We start from the raw sequence: 14976 nt of genomic DNA, 5'->3' as shown, positions 1-14976 counted from the left end.
AAAGGAACATCAATACAAGTAATATACTGAGTATGTAAGAAATGAAAATCAGCAATAATAGACATGCGAGAAACATAGAGTAAAAGACTCGACATGTAAGTCCGAATAAATCTGTAAATAATGAAATACTCATAGTGTCATGCATATGCTTATGTATATCATGTCGTGTATAGGTACATGTATAGGTACATGTATTCATACTGAGTAGTGGTGCGTATATAATGCCGTAACCTTTTCCTATATCCCATATACATATAAATACATATATACGTGTATATAACTCCAGCTGGTCATGGGTAAGTGTACATGAATGCCATGCATGAGAAATACGTCAATAAAATCTTTCGTAGTATCGTAAAACCATTATGCTTCTGACCAATATTATAAAATCAATTTATGTATTTTCTGAGACCCATGAACAGATGATAGAATAATATGACACGTGGGAATTAAAGAATGTAGACATCTCTAATACTTCTATGAATAGAGTTATTTATGAAAATTGTGCATTTGCTCATTTTGTTTGTATTGTATGGATCATGCCAAAAGGAAAGAAGGGATAGCCTTAATATACCTGAGCCAATTCTCTCAACAATCCCTCTAATACACGTCAATTGTGACAACACGTAACGGCGGATCAGAGTAGGGGAAAATACGTATGCAATATCTTTGAAACGTGATGTTGTATCTCTAATCTTAAAGGGGGAGTAAGCAAACATTATTTGTATTGCTAAAGTGCCTATATTGTGTAACTTACATTTTTAAAAGGGCCTACAGAATGCTGGAATGCACATATTTGTATAAATCATGTTCAAAAGGTTTAAAGATATATGAATCTTGTTAAATGCTCTGAAATAATGACACCTTGCCATGTCTTATATTAGTCACTTAGTAGCTTTTAAACTCATGAGCTACCACGTTAAGGGTAAGTCCCTCAAACTTATCCAATTTTGTAATTAATTAATAATTTATTAATCTCCCACTAACCAATTATTAACCAATTACCCACATAATTATCTCAGATTACTAAGAATACTACTTATTTTAACATACCTTATACACCTTATTATTATGGCCATGGGGTACCTTGTATAGTACTAATTCATAAATATCGAGTATTTTTGTTCGGGTCGTATTTTATCCCAAAATGTCAAACCTCGATGACATTCATTTTCTTCGACTTGCTTAGCCTCTCAACTTTGCGAATTTACTTATCACTTTTTTGAAATCGCATAATGTTTATAATCTCAAAAATAATCCCATTCCTAGGCCTCCAGTATGTGCACCTATGCGACTATTCTCTCCTTTCTCCTCCAGTTTTTAGCCAATCTCTAGGCCTCACTTTGTAAGCATATACAGAGATTAATAAGATGTCCCTATGGGTATCTATATTGAAGTTCTTCGCTCGATACTTTGTTGAACTTACAAATATTGTTATATCTTATTTCATTGACCTGGTTATTCATATGTATAACTTTACTGCATCTAGGTAGGCCATACTATACCATAACTCTCACCTTGGTTTTATTATTATCGAGATCTACTACCCAATTCCTGGTTACTCTCTCGCTTCTCATCATAGATTTATAAATCTAAGTCCTCCAATGCTTTCTTATTATTCTTTATCTAAAGGATGAAATCCTTATCTCCTCTCATACGTTGGAACTTTATCCATCTTTTGTCGTTTCACCTTAACGTTGATCTATAATCTACCACTAATAACTTAACCTCTTATGTAACACTGCCGCTGGGGCTCACGTCTCATCAGGGAACATCTGAAATGATTAGACTGATCCACCTGGGGTGATACCATACTTTCACAATCACATCTCACAGCATCCCAATGTGATTCACCTCACGTGGGTATTTTAATCCTATCTAACTCATGAAATCCCTTTCTTTTCTTCGTCAGACCATTACTCAATCGAAGGCCCAAACGTCGTCCTTTATCTATCACAATTACATCATCATTCTACCTACCAGGGCAGCATTCCATCTCTTCTAAATGCTATTAGTCTTAGACTCCTTTGAGTTCATTCAGGCTATAGTGAGCTTTGTATAACTTAGAGAAACCATATGTTTTTCTTGTTTTCATGGGCTTAATCCTGAGTACATCCATTTTCGTTACCTTCTCACTCAGCCTTTCTTATCCTTACTCCTGTTTTCTAGAACCTTGTTGCTTCACCATACAATAGCTTGCAACCTACACATATCTATTTATATTACTTGCAACCTTTTAAATTGCTTTCATCATAGATTACCTTATGCCATTCTGGAACATCACCCGAGATATCACATCATCTCTAACTCTTCCTTACTCTCTTAATTAGGCCTTTCGATACCTAGAAACCATAAGCTGGAAAACATGCCACTAACGACGCTGCTATCATTCCAGGATATTGAATCCTCACACTTCTAGCCTTCTATCCGAAGTAAGGACTATTCACAACCTTCTACATTTGAGTGTCTCGTAAGCTATTCACCTTTACCTTATTCACCTTAAAATCTCTCATCGTTTCTTCTATCTATTTCATGAACTTCCTTCCTCATAGGTGTAATCCACGTCCATAACTTGAAGCCCTATTATAATACTTACACCTCTAGTGCATACACAATCCAATGGGAGCTTCGTACTGGCTTCTTATGAGGCTGGTGCTTTTCTAACTGGCTTTATCGTAGGCCCGTTATAGAATATGGTTGTTGTACTATTACTCTTGTTCCTCTGGTATTAAGAGTGATCCTGTAATGTTCTCAATCACAATTTCTATAATTTTCCGGGTCTAGTAATCAGATTCCTGATTTACTTTGTTAATGTAACTCTTTAGTTTCTTCTTCCTTCTAGTCAACCCTTATATAGGCTTAAGCTATGTTCCAATCTGTGACGCATGGTATTAGCTATTACTTTAGTCTTTCATGGGCGCTATGGAATATCCATGATACAATCTTCTAACAATTCATTCGTTTGTCTATGCCCTAGGCCGAATTCTTTCTTTTAACTTATACTAGAGTCTTCTACGACTGTATGAGTGTTAGTATATATATGTTGCATGGATAATATTCCGAAATCGTAAGTGTGCTCATGACGTAACTAACTCTGTATCATTGATCGAATAATTCCTTTCTTTCCTTCTTGGCTTCCTTTAAACGTATGCTATTACTTTTCCTATTCTTTCTACCTCCTTATTGCATGCCTACTTAGCTTATCTTAGTTCCCATGCATGCTGGAATTTTGTGCAACTCATATGGTTTTGAATATTACCTTCGATCTTTCTCCCCGTTCATTAGCCACGGTAGGTGCCACTCTCTTTTGGAGTGCATACAATTTTTGTTGTAAGACTGCTTTTACATGACCCTTTCTCCTTCGAGTTACTATGTTTAGGTTGAAGCCTTATTCCTTATTTCCTCAGCTAGTCTTACATTGTAGTACTTAGGGAGGACCCTTTGACTCTTGTAAAGCTATGAGCTTATTACATTGTATACTTGACGGACCTCCTAATGTCCTTCCTTGCCTATACTTATCCGTAGTTACTTACCTCCACGCCCTAGTGCTTGTGGGGTTGCTTCTGAACTGATATTTTGACTGTCTACCCAGTGTCACTCTCTTTTGTTCCTGTAACATTCATACGGTACCTTTAACTACCACAACTCCTATCTGAATATATCTCAAGTATTACAATGACAATACTGCAGGGCTGAATTCTCCATGTTGGGGTTAACTATGTTTATTTTGCATAATCTGCTGATTTGTCTGTAACCTCTTATCTAGCCATTACTAGGCTCTTCCTGAATCAACTATTAACTACTCGTTCGCCCATTCTCATATCAATATTCCGCATAATATTTCTTGGGTTATTTCTTTTGTCTTACTTTGCCTCTTACACTGGCTCCTTATATATCAATAATATCCCCGGCAGGAAACCTTACTTCCATTCCTTGATGTCATGCTTGCATAATGTTCTGGAATCGTAGAATATCTGTAGGATTTGGATAAGTGTAATCTCATTCCTTTCTTATCTTTTTTATCGCGTTCTTCCTTTACCATCCCATAGTTACTAAACCACTTAATTCTGACTTAAATGCCACAGAACTCCATATTCCCCCTTTAGGGGAGTACTAAGATTTAGTGCTACAATGATCTACCTATAGATGTTTTACCTCTTCATCTTTGGTGTCTTTTCACATCATCGATGACCCTTACTCGCCTTGCGGTAATCCTTATATACCAAGGATAACAAAATTCCTTACTCACTAGGGTGACACTTAGCGTAACCGGCATACATAGTCACTTAGGCTTAACTTTGCCCACATTGCTTGCTTAGGGAAGCATCTTCTTGAATGACCTTTAAGGGTTATTCTTTTGTTGTCAATTCTATTACCGCCGGAATGCAACCTCTGTATTTCTGATGATGCTGACTATTATCAAATCATTCAGTCCTTAATTCCTGTTTACTTTATCTTGTTCACCAGCCCATACTGATCTCTATTATTCTCAGATCTAGATTTTCATACCGGTAATCACGTTAGAGTCACGAAGCTTTTGTTGTCTTAAGGCATATCACCTCTCGTCCCTTCTTTCACCTGACTATGGACCCGGTAACATCGTCATCTTTTTGATCTACCGTTGTCATCCATGTATCGCATCTTACTCATAATTTCCTTATCTCTCTTCTCATTACTCTGCTAATATTTCTGCCTATCCCTTTCTTGTGAAAACTTCAATAAGATATTCTTTTGCTTTTTGCTTTCATTGCTTCATCCATCGGCTCTTCGGGTTGCTCAACGTCCTTGCTCTTCTAGGGACGAGAGTCACACTAAGGTAATATTTATCCCCTCCAGGCTTTCAGTGCCTATCTTCTTAATATTATTTTTTTTATCATGCTAGTATTCACATCTAATTGTAATATTCTAGAGTGCACCATCTGGGTTCCTCACAAGAAGATCTATTAGCACATTTGTAATATCCTTCGAAAATGTCAACTAACACAAACAATCCATTCGCCATTTTGGGTTACTCTAACCCCAGCCGGATCCTGATGTTTCGTCCTTTTCTTAAACTACACATGTTAGCCCCCATAGGGCATAACTGAGATGGGTGCGGCTAATTGTACATACCTCTGTTACTGTTGAATATAATTCAAAAGGCTTATATTCCTCTGCTTGAATTATAAGCACTGTTAACCTTCATTAATTAGGCGCCTCGTACCCTTCTTCATCTTGCTTCTTTTGCTTATTGAAACTTGTATTTATATTCTGAATCTCTCATTGTCTTTCACCATAAAGGTGGATAGGTATTTCTTTCCTCAAGGCTCCTTATCAAAAGACTTACACTTTTCAGTACGCACATGATCTGATGAAGACCTCATATTTACTTATCATAAGCATGATGCAAAGTTGAGTTCCTCCGACTCAACTCTTCCATAGCCATATCTTTTACCAATCATTTTTTTGGATGTAGGTATCAGTGGGCTAGAAGACGTGTCATGATACAATCAGAGTAAAGATGAGGGAATACCCGACATAGAATGTCCCAAACTGATATAGAAACTTATACCTGTGAAATACATGCCTGCTAACGTGATCCATTATATACTTTAAATATAGACCGACAAGGCCATACAAATATCCGTACACATGACATATGTCTACAAGCCTCTAAGAGTACATAGTTATTATAAAGGTCAGGACTGGCCCCGCCATACCAACCAATACATGTACTAATCATACTGACCAATTAAGCAACTCCGGAGCAATAGAGTACATCAAAATCTTCCACTGAGCTGATAGCCTACTTGGAGGACTCTCAACCTATCTATCAGGACCTGCGGGAATGAAACACAGCGTCCCCAAGAAAAAGGGACGTCGGTACAAATAATGTACCGAGTATGTAAGAAATGAAAATCAGCAAATAATAGACATGAAAGAAACATGGAGTAAAAGACTTGACATGTAAGTCCGAATAACTTTGTAAATAATGAAATACTCATAGTGTCATGCACATGCGTATGTATATCATGTAGTGCGTAGGTATATGTGCTCATAACATTATCAAGCCTCTGAGGGCATCCCATTATATCATCTCGGCCACTGTGGGCAAATCATCAACGTATACCAGCTGATCAGGTGGTGGTGTGTATATAATACCGTAACCTTTTCTCATATCCCATATACATATAAATACATATATAAGCGTAGATAACGCCATCTGGTCATGGGTCAATGTACATGAATGCCATGCATGAGAAGTATGTCAATAAAATCTTTCGGAGTATCGTAAAACCGTTATGCTTCTGACCAATATCATAAAATCAATTTATGTATTTTCTGAAACCCATGAACAGATGATAGAATAATATGACATATGGGAATTCAAGAATGTAGGCATCTCTAATACTTCTATGAATAGAGTCATTTATGGAAATTGTGCATTTGCTCGTTTTGTTTGCATCATACGGATCATGCCAAAAGGAAAGAAGGGATAGCCTTAACATAACTGAGCCAATTCTCTTGCCAATCCCTCTAACACACGTCAATTGCAACAACACGTAACGGCAGATCGGAGTAGGGGTAAAATCCGTATGCAATCTCTCTAAAACGTGATGTTGTATCTTCTAATCTTAAGGGGGGGAGGGGAGTAAGCAAACATTATTTGTATTACTAAAGTGCCTGTATTATGTAACTTACGTTTTTAAAAGGGCCTACAGAATGCTGGAGTGCACATATTTGTATAAATCATGTTCAAAAGGTTTAAAGATATATGAATCTTGTTAAATGCTCTAAAATGGTGACACCTTGCCATATCTTATATTAGTCACTTAGTAGCTTTTAAACTCATGAGCTGCCACGTTAAAGGTAAGTCCCTCAAACTTATCCAATTTTGTAATTAATTAATAATTTGTTAATCTCCCACTAATCAATAATTAACCAATTACCCACATAATTATCTCAAATTACTAAGAATACTACTTACTTTTAACATACCTTATACACCTTATTATTATGGCCATAGGGTACCTTGTATGGTACTAGTCCATAAATATCAGGTATTTTAGTTCGGGCCGTATTTTATTCCAAAATGTCAAACATCGATGAAATTCATTTTCTTGGACTTGCTTAGCCTCTCAACTTCACGAATTTACTCATTACTTGTTTGAAATCGCATAATGTTTATAATCTCAAAAATAATCCCATTCCCGAACTTACGTTAATTAACTTACCACGAAACTTTAACATACGAAAATGCGAGATGTACTATCTTATATCTGAGCCTTCACCAATTTTCTTATGGCATACTTTTACGTACAAAAACATGGGGTGTAATAGAAGCCAAGGAGGAGGCTGGTCCATAAGCCAAAAGAAAACTCCAGCTCCCGAATACTTGACAAGGACTCCCTCCACCGGCTTAGGGACGAGTTCGAGGAGTATGAGATTTTAGTGGCCCGAGTGCCATCGGCCCCTAAAGAACGGGCATCATCGAAGGGGGGACAATAGAGGCCAATCCCTCACAAACCCAAGAGGCCGATGCAACAGTGAGGGCCGAGAACCATCAAGACACCAGTTCTACACCACCTGGTGTCGTTGACATAATGGGATCGCCCTTATTCACGGACTTGATGTTCGGTGAAGCTCAGACGACGAAGGAGCAATCAAATGAGGGGGTCCAGGGAGTGAATCCTCTCCAAAGCTTTTTTGATGGAGTAGATTCCGCTGCCATGGAGGATGTCAACAGATTGGGTGACATAGAAGTACCAAGGAAAAGTCCGCCTTTGGGGGCAGGTCGGACTAGTTCGAGTCCGAGACTGGTCAACCAGTCTCTTGCCCTGAATGCTGATCCCGGTCGAAAGCGGTTGATCATTATCTTCATTTGAAGGATGCTCGAGTCCGTTCCGCACCTATTAGGGTATCTAAATCTCTGGTGCCTGGTGACCGAAGAAGACTAGGCAAATATGAACGAGGTGGATTCCCCATGCCTGTTCAACGAAGCACAATAGGCACTGAATCGAGTAAGGTGTTATCAAACCTTTTCATTTTTCATCTTTGGTTACTTAGTGATCATAATATTTCTCTTTGTATTTGCAGGACTCGGTGCTTCACCACGAGACCTTCCTTCAATACCGAGAAGAGCCAAGCCTCCTCGAGGCCGAAGCCAAAAAGCTTACTAAGAAGAGAGATATGTACAAACTTCTAATTGAGCAATGCGAGGAAGAGGATAAGAGTCTTCGGGCCGAGTTGGACGCAACTCAGTAAGAACATGCCGACCTGGTGGAAAAGGTAAAAGTCTTTGAGGTTAGTGACTATGAGCTAAACTCATTAACTAACGGTCCGAAGCCGCAGGTCCAACAGAACCTCGATCGGATCAACCGGCTTCGGGAAGAGATGGACATGATAAAGGTCAAGGCTAAAGAATGGAAGAGAAAAATGGACCGCTTGGCCTCGGAAAAAGAAACTGCCGAGGCACAGTAAGCTTCGGCGGAGGCTCAACTCCGAATGATGAGAGAGAAAGCCGAGGCACAGTCTTAGAAAGTTGAGGAGCTCCAATCTCAACTGCGCTTGGTTACTGCCGGTCGGGAGGCCCTCACAAAAGAGCTTAAATGTGACCGCTTGAAAGACATCATTTAGTATGAGAAGCGGTAGTCCCGAAGGGAGGCCCTCAAGGAAGTTCATGCTCGGGGTTTTGATTTGTCGGCCAACAATAAAAAATGCCAAGTCTCGAGGCCAAGGCCAAGAAGTTGGCTTACCCTGAGGACAAAGAAGAAGAAGATTCTGAGGGTGATGGTCCAAGTGATGAGGCGGCCCCCGGTGAAGAATAATCCACTTAGGCACTTCACAAATGTTTTTGTTTTTCTGCTTTTTGTATTACCTTCCTTTTTTGTTGAGGTCTTCGGCCTTTGTAAAAATTTGTATCGAGGCCATTTGGCCCTTGTAAAATTTCTTTTGATATATATATATATATATATATATATATATATATATATATATATATATATATATATATATATATATATATATAAGGCTTTTCCCTTCAATAATTTCTGAGTTTTTCCTTTGCTTTATTATTTAGATTTGCAAAGATCAAAATGCCTTAGTATGAAATAGTTAGGTCACGTTAGGAGGTTCGAACAAGCCTTGCCTTTGACATTATTTTGTGTAAGTCATATTGGGGGTTTGGTATGATCGGAAACTTTTCCCCAAAGTACTTATAATATTTTAGATCATAGTTTGTCGAGGGTAGCCTTTAGAACCAGTTAAGAAATTTAAAGGTCTTGTTTTTTAGTTACGGGTCTCGAACGTCTCTGAGAAGTTTTAATATGGCGGTAGCCTTTTTAGTTCAAGTGTTGCCCATTGGGCTTGTTATCCCGAGTTATCTGGATTGCCTAAGATAATAATCCTCGGATGGGGATGGTCGTAGCATTTAAAGTTTGGGCACTGCCTAAAGGTCTTGTGCACAGGCTTTGATAGCTCGGGTCATCCGAGTTTGTCTTTGGACGGCAGTACCCAAGTGAGAGTGATCGTTTGAACTCAAGGTGGCCCTTGTTCTCGGTACCTTTAAGGGATCGGATGTAGGAAATTCCTTAAGAAATGAATTTTTTTTAAGGGATAAGATATTTATCCGCAAGGTAGAGACTTATTTTTATTCTTGTGCGTAATAGTTACACACATGTACAAGCTTTGTGCCAGGGCTCGAGAAGTCTATAAGAGCACGGTTCATTTGACCATTTGGCCCATACAGTAAATCCTATCGATCGAGCCGAGATCGTTCAATCACAAAGTCTCTTTCCTTGCTAAAGTCGTTATTTGAGGGTAATGTACCCCAGTGTTCGAGGTTGATCATAGAGAAGCCTCGGATAATATTGGTGAGATCTTTGACACCGATTAATGACCGATCTTCAATTCTAAGTTAGCATGATCCACTGTTGCCTCATTAAAAACCTTGCCGGAAAACCCATTTGGGACAAAACCAGTTTAAGGAAAAAAAAAACAACGCGTGCTTTCAGGCCTAAAAATTGTATCGTTCCTTGTTGGCTACCTACAAGTGTTAGTTCAAAATGTAAATAAAAGAAATGAATAGGTTCGTACCTTAGCAGTAGTATTTCTTCAAGTGAGTTACGTTCCAATTATTCGGTAGTCGTTCATCGCTCATTGCTTCGAGTTTGTACGATCCTTTTCCAATGATCTCGATAATTTGATATGGTCCTTCCCAGTTCGGCCCCAGCTTCCCTTCGTTCGGGTTCCGGGTGCCTAGTGTGACCCTCTTTAATACTAAGTCCCCAATATTGAAGTGTCAAAGGTTGGCCCTTCGATTGTAATATCTCACGATCCGATGTTTTTCGGCAGCCAACTGGACAAGGATGGCTTCACGCCTTTCATATAATAGCTCTAGGCTCATATTCATGGCCTCGTCATTTGATTCCTTGGTTGCATATCAGAACTTGAGACTTGGTTCTCCGACTTTGACCGATATTAGAGCTTCACCGTTGTAAACCAGTGAGAACAGGGTGGCCCCAATACTGGACTTTGAGGTCGTATGGTACGCCTATAGGACATCAGGCAGGATTTCCTTCGATTTTCCTTTGGCATCGGTTAACCTTTTTTGATGTTTTGGTGTATGGTTTTGTTGGTCGATTCTGCTTGTCCGTTCCCACTAGGGTGGTAGGATGTTGATAGTATCCTTTTAATCTTATGGTCTTCAAGAAACTTGCTTACTTTGCCACCGATGAATTGTTTCCCGTTGTTGCACACGATCTCGGCCAACATTACAAACCGACATATGATGTGGTCCCAAATGAAATTGATGACTTCTTTCTCCCTGACCTTCTCGTATGCATGGGCTTCCACCCACTTAGAAAAAAAGTCAGTCATAAACAATATAAATTGAACTTTATTGGGTGCCCATGGGAGGGGGCCAACGATGTCCATTCCCCACTTCATGAACGGCTATGGTGAAAAAACTGAATGCAGCAGCTCCCCGGATTGATGAATCACCGAAGCATGTCTTTGGCATTCATTACATTTCCGTACAAACTCCTTTGTTACACCCCATGTTTTCGTACTTGAGAGTACGTCATAAGTCAATTGATGTAAGCTCAGAAATGAAATCATTTTTGAAAAATCTATAAAGTAAGTTAATCATGTTATCGTGGAAGTTAATAATATATAAGATCATGAATAACAAGTACCAAGATGGTTGGAAGTCGTAGAAGCTAAACGAATTGAAGGAGATAAGTTTTGTCGAAAGTCAACAAGTTTAGTGTTACTCCCTGTGCGTCCTAAGGTGACATATAATTAATATGAGACTTGTTAATCATGATTTACTAAGTGTTAAGTCATAATATGCCTATATATGATGTTTGAATATAAAATATAAAGTTTGGAAAAAATTGGATTTAACTTAGGGAAAAATCGAGTTAAGATTTGCAGTGTAACGAGCCGTTTTGAGAAATTAAATTTGTATGCTTTATGGTGTCATTTTGGGACATAAATCATACAAAAATGAATTTATTGGAACATAGTTTCCAAAGGTCCAAACCATTTATTCAGACGACATTGGGATAGAGAAATATGGATTTTTAAACTAGGGTCACCAAGTCACGTTCCCGCACTTCGGAGAAACTGGCAGGTTTATAGGTCATGTTGCGATGCAGTTTTATTCCACTATATTGAGAGTTACATGGAGATCTTCATATGGAATTAAATCTCAATGTATCTAGTTTCCAACGCTACAAACCGTTTATCAATACGATATTGTAGTAGAGAGATACAAGTGTCTGAAGTGGCACTGCTCAAGCTACCAAACAGGCAGCTTACCCACCTGCTTGGAGAATTAAGGTGGTGGGCTTATAAGTTGTCTTTATCCGTTATAATTCGTCAATATCCAGAGATTAAATACTGCAAAATACTCTCAAACTCTCCAAGAACTTGTCCATGGTTCCAAGAACTAAACTCAAGAGAAATCAACACAAATCCTCATCAAAGGTGTTAAACACTACAAGAGAATACTTCTATGATGTTGTGCTGTGATTGAGGGCTAATGTGAGCTAAGTTGAGATGGAGTTTCAAGCTTTAGCTTCTGTCCAAGGTACGTATAACATCTTCTTGATTGTGCCTAAGGTTAATCTTGTGTTGGTTTTGTTGTTTGAGTGAAAACCCATAAGATGCACTTGAAGGAACATGGGATGCGGTTGTCTTTTTGGTTGGACTGTTTTGTGGTTAAAATTATGGTTTGTGGTTGCTAAAAATTGTGAGAAATAATTTGATAATATTTTGGCTGCTGTTGTTAAGCTTTCCTAGGTGCTAATTAAGTTTATTGAAGAAGAAAAGATGAAAAACAAGTGATTGACAATAAAAAATAAGGTGCTAGATGTATGAAGCTGTTTTGGAAGGCATTTTGTGGAGGTTTTAAACTAGAAATAATATGGTACATATATGTATGATGCTTTAAAGGTTGTAAACTAATTTATGCAATAAGAGTTGGATTCAATTTATATGTTGTTATGAGTAAAAGAAACGAGCTTGCCGCTCCATATGATTGTTAAGATAATCGGAGAAACTCATATTGGATTATATTATTGTTGCTGCTAGTGTTGGTTATAGTTATTGTTGTTGGGTTTTTGATGACCCTTAGTGGTACTTGGGATGTATTAAAAATAGGGGAGTTGCTGCCCGATTTTCCTTAAGTCATGCGACTAACCAAATACGATGGTACGACATTATATGTTAACGACAATATCATTTCACTTGTTGTAGATGCAAGAAGTTGTGTTGAGCTTGGTTGAGTAATAAGGAAGAGATCATACATGTATGTTAAGGCTATCCCTTCTTTTCTTCTGGCATGATCCATACGATACAAACGAAACGAGTAAATGCACAACTTCCATAAATGACTCCATTCATAGAAGTATTAGAGGTGCCTATGTTCTTGAATTCCCAAATGTATTCTTATTCTATTGCATTTTCATGGGTCTCAGAAAATACGTAAGTTGATAAAGTTGTTTCATGATATTAATCAGAGGTATAATGGTCTTATGACATTCTGAGAGATTTTATTGACGTACTTTTCATGCATCGCATTCATTTATACATGTACATTGACCCATGACCAGACGGCGTTATATACGCATATATATGTATATATATGTATATGGGATATGGGAAAAGGGTTACGGCATTATATATGCACCACCACCTGATCAGCTGGTATACGTTGATGATTTGCCCACAGTGACCGAGATGATATGATAGGATATCCTTAGAGACTTGATGATGTTATAAACACATGTACTTATGCACGACATGACATTCATACGCATATGCATGAAACTATAAGTATTTCATGATTTATAGAGTTATCTAAACTTACAGGTTGAGTCATTTACTCTATATTTCCTTCATGTCTGTTATGTACTTATTTATGCGCCTTACATACACGGTATATTATTCATACTGACCTCCCTTTTGTCTAGGGACATTGCGTTTCATGCCCGCAGGTTTTGATAGATAGGTCGAGAGCCCTCCAAGTAGGCTATCAGCTCAGCGGAAGATGTTGGTGCGCTCCATTTGCTCCGGAGTTTCTTGTTTGGTTAGTATGATTTAGACATGTATTTTTTGGTATGGCGGGACTCTGTCCCAATGTTTATGAAAATTACGTATACTTAAAGGCTTATAGACAGATGTCATGTACGTAAAAGATTTTATGGCCTTGTCGGCCTATGTTCAGTACACGAGTGGTTATTTTGGTCTTATAGACCTGTACTTCATATGTATAAGTTTGTATTCCCTCATGCTTTACTCCGATTCATTTACCTATGATAGAATGATATGAATGATACATTACGTTGGTTCTCGGTTGAGTAAGGTACCGGGTGCCTGTCGCGGCCCATCGATTTGGGTCGTGACATCCTTTGTGTCCTTTTCCATGTCGATCTAGTAGTAGCTAGCTCTGATTACCTTTCGAACTAATGATTCAGTGCCTGAATGATTTTGGCAGGTGCCCTCATGAACTTCCATCGGAACGTATTCAGTATCTCTTAGTCCTAGACATATCGCTAGTGGGCTATCAAACATTCTTCTGAATAGGGTTCCGTCTTCGGACAAGCTAAATCAGGCTACCTTCGCACGTAGGACCCTCAATTCTTTTGGGGTTCGAGGTTTCGATCATCAAATATTATACATATTTGTTTCTCCAGTCCCAAGTCAGGCTTGTAGAGTTTATCTTGGCGGGGCCCTCTTTTAATACCGATCTCATGAGTTGTACAACTCGTCGTCCTCGACTGACAACCCTAAGTTAGCAAGGGCATCGACCTTACTGTTTTGATCCCGAGGTACGTGTTACAAAGTCCACTCCTTGAACCAATGTAATATTACCTGCAACTTGTCCAAGTACCTTTTCAATCGTTCTTCTCTGACCTCGAATGTCACATTAACTTGGTTAACCACAAGGAAGGAGTCGCACTTAGCTTCGATAACCTATGCCCCCAAGCTTTTGGCTAGTTCAAGACCTGCAATCATGGCCTCATATTCGGCCTCGTTGTTAGTCAATTCCACAGTCCTAATGGATTGTCTAACTACATTGCCTGTTGGTGGCTTCAATACGATGCCAAGTTCGGATGTTTTTGCGTTCAAGTTGCCATCCATAAAGAGGGTCCAGATCCCTGAAGACATCCCCGAGTTCACCAACAACTCTCTTTCGACCTCAAGTATTAGGGACGGCGTAAAGTCAGCCACGAAATCTGCCAAAATTTGAGATTTAATGGTTGTCCGAGGTCGATATTCAATATCATACCCGTTGATTTCAATAGCTCATTTGGCCAATCGTCTCGAGAGCTAGGGTTTATGAATTATATTTCGCAATGGGTAAGTAGTCACAACACATATAGGATAACACTAAAAATATGGTTTCAGCTTCCTAGAAGCGCTAAGCAAAGTGAGCACCAATTTTTCTAGGTAAGGGTACCTAGTTTCGACCTCACCTAGAGTCTTGCT

This window comes from Nicotiana sylvestris, chromosome 2, assembly GCF_000393655.2.
Source record: "Nicotiana sylvestris chromosome 2, ASM39365v2, whole genome shotgun sequence".
Taxonomy (NCBI): Eukaryota; Viridiplantae; Streptophyta; class Magnoliopsida; order Solanales; family Solanaceae; genus Nicotiana; species Nicotiana sylvestris.
The sequence above is the reverse complement of the archived record's forward strand: the minus strand, read 5'-3'. Positions refer to the sequence as shown.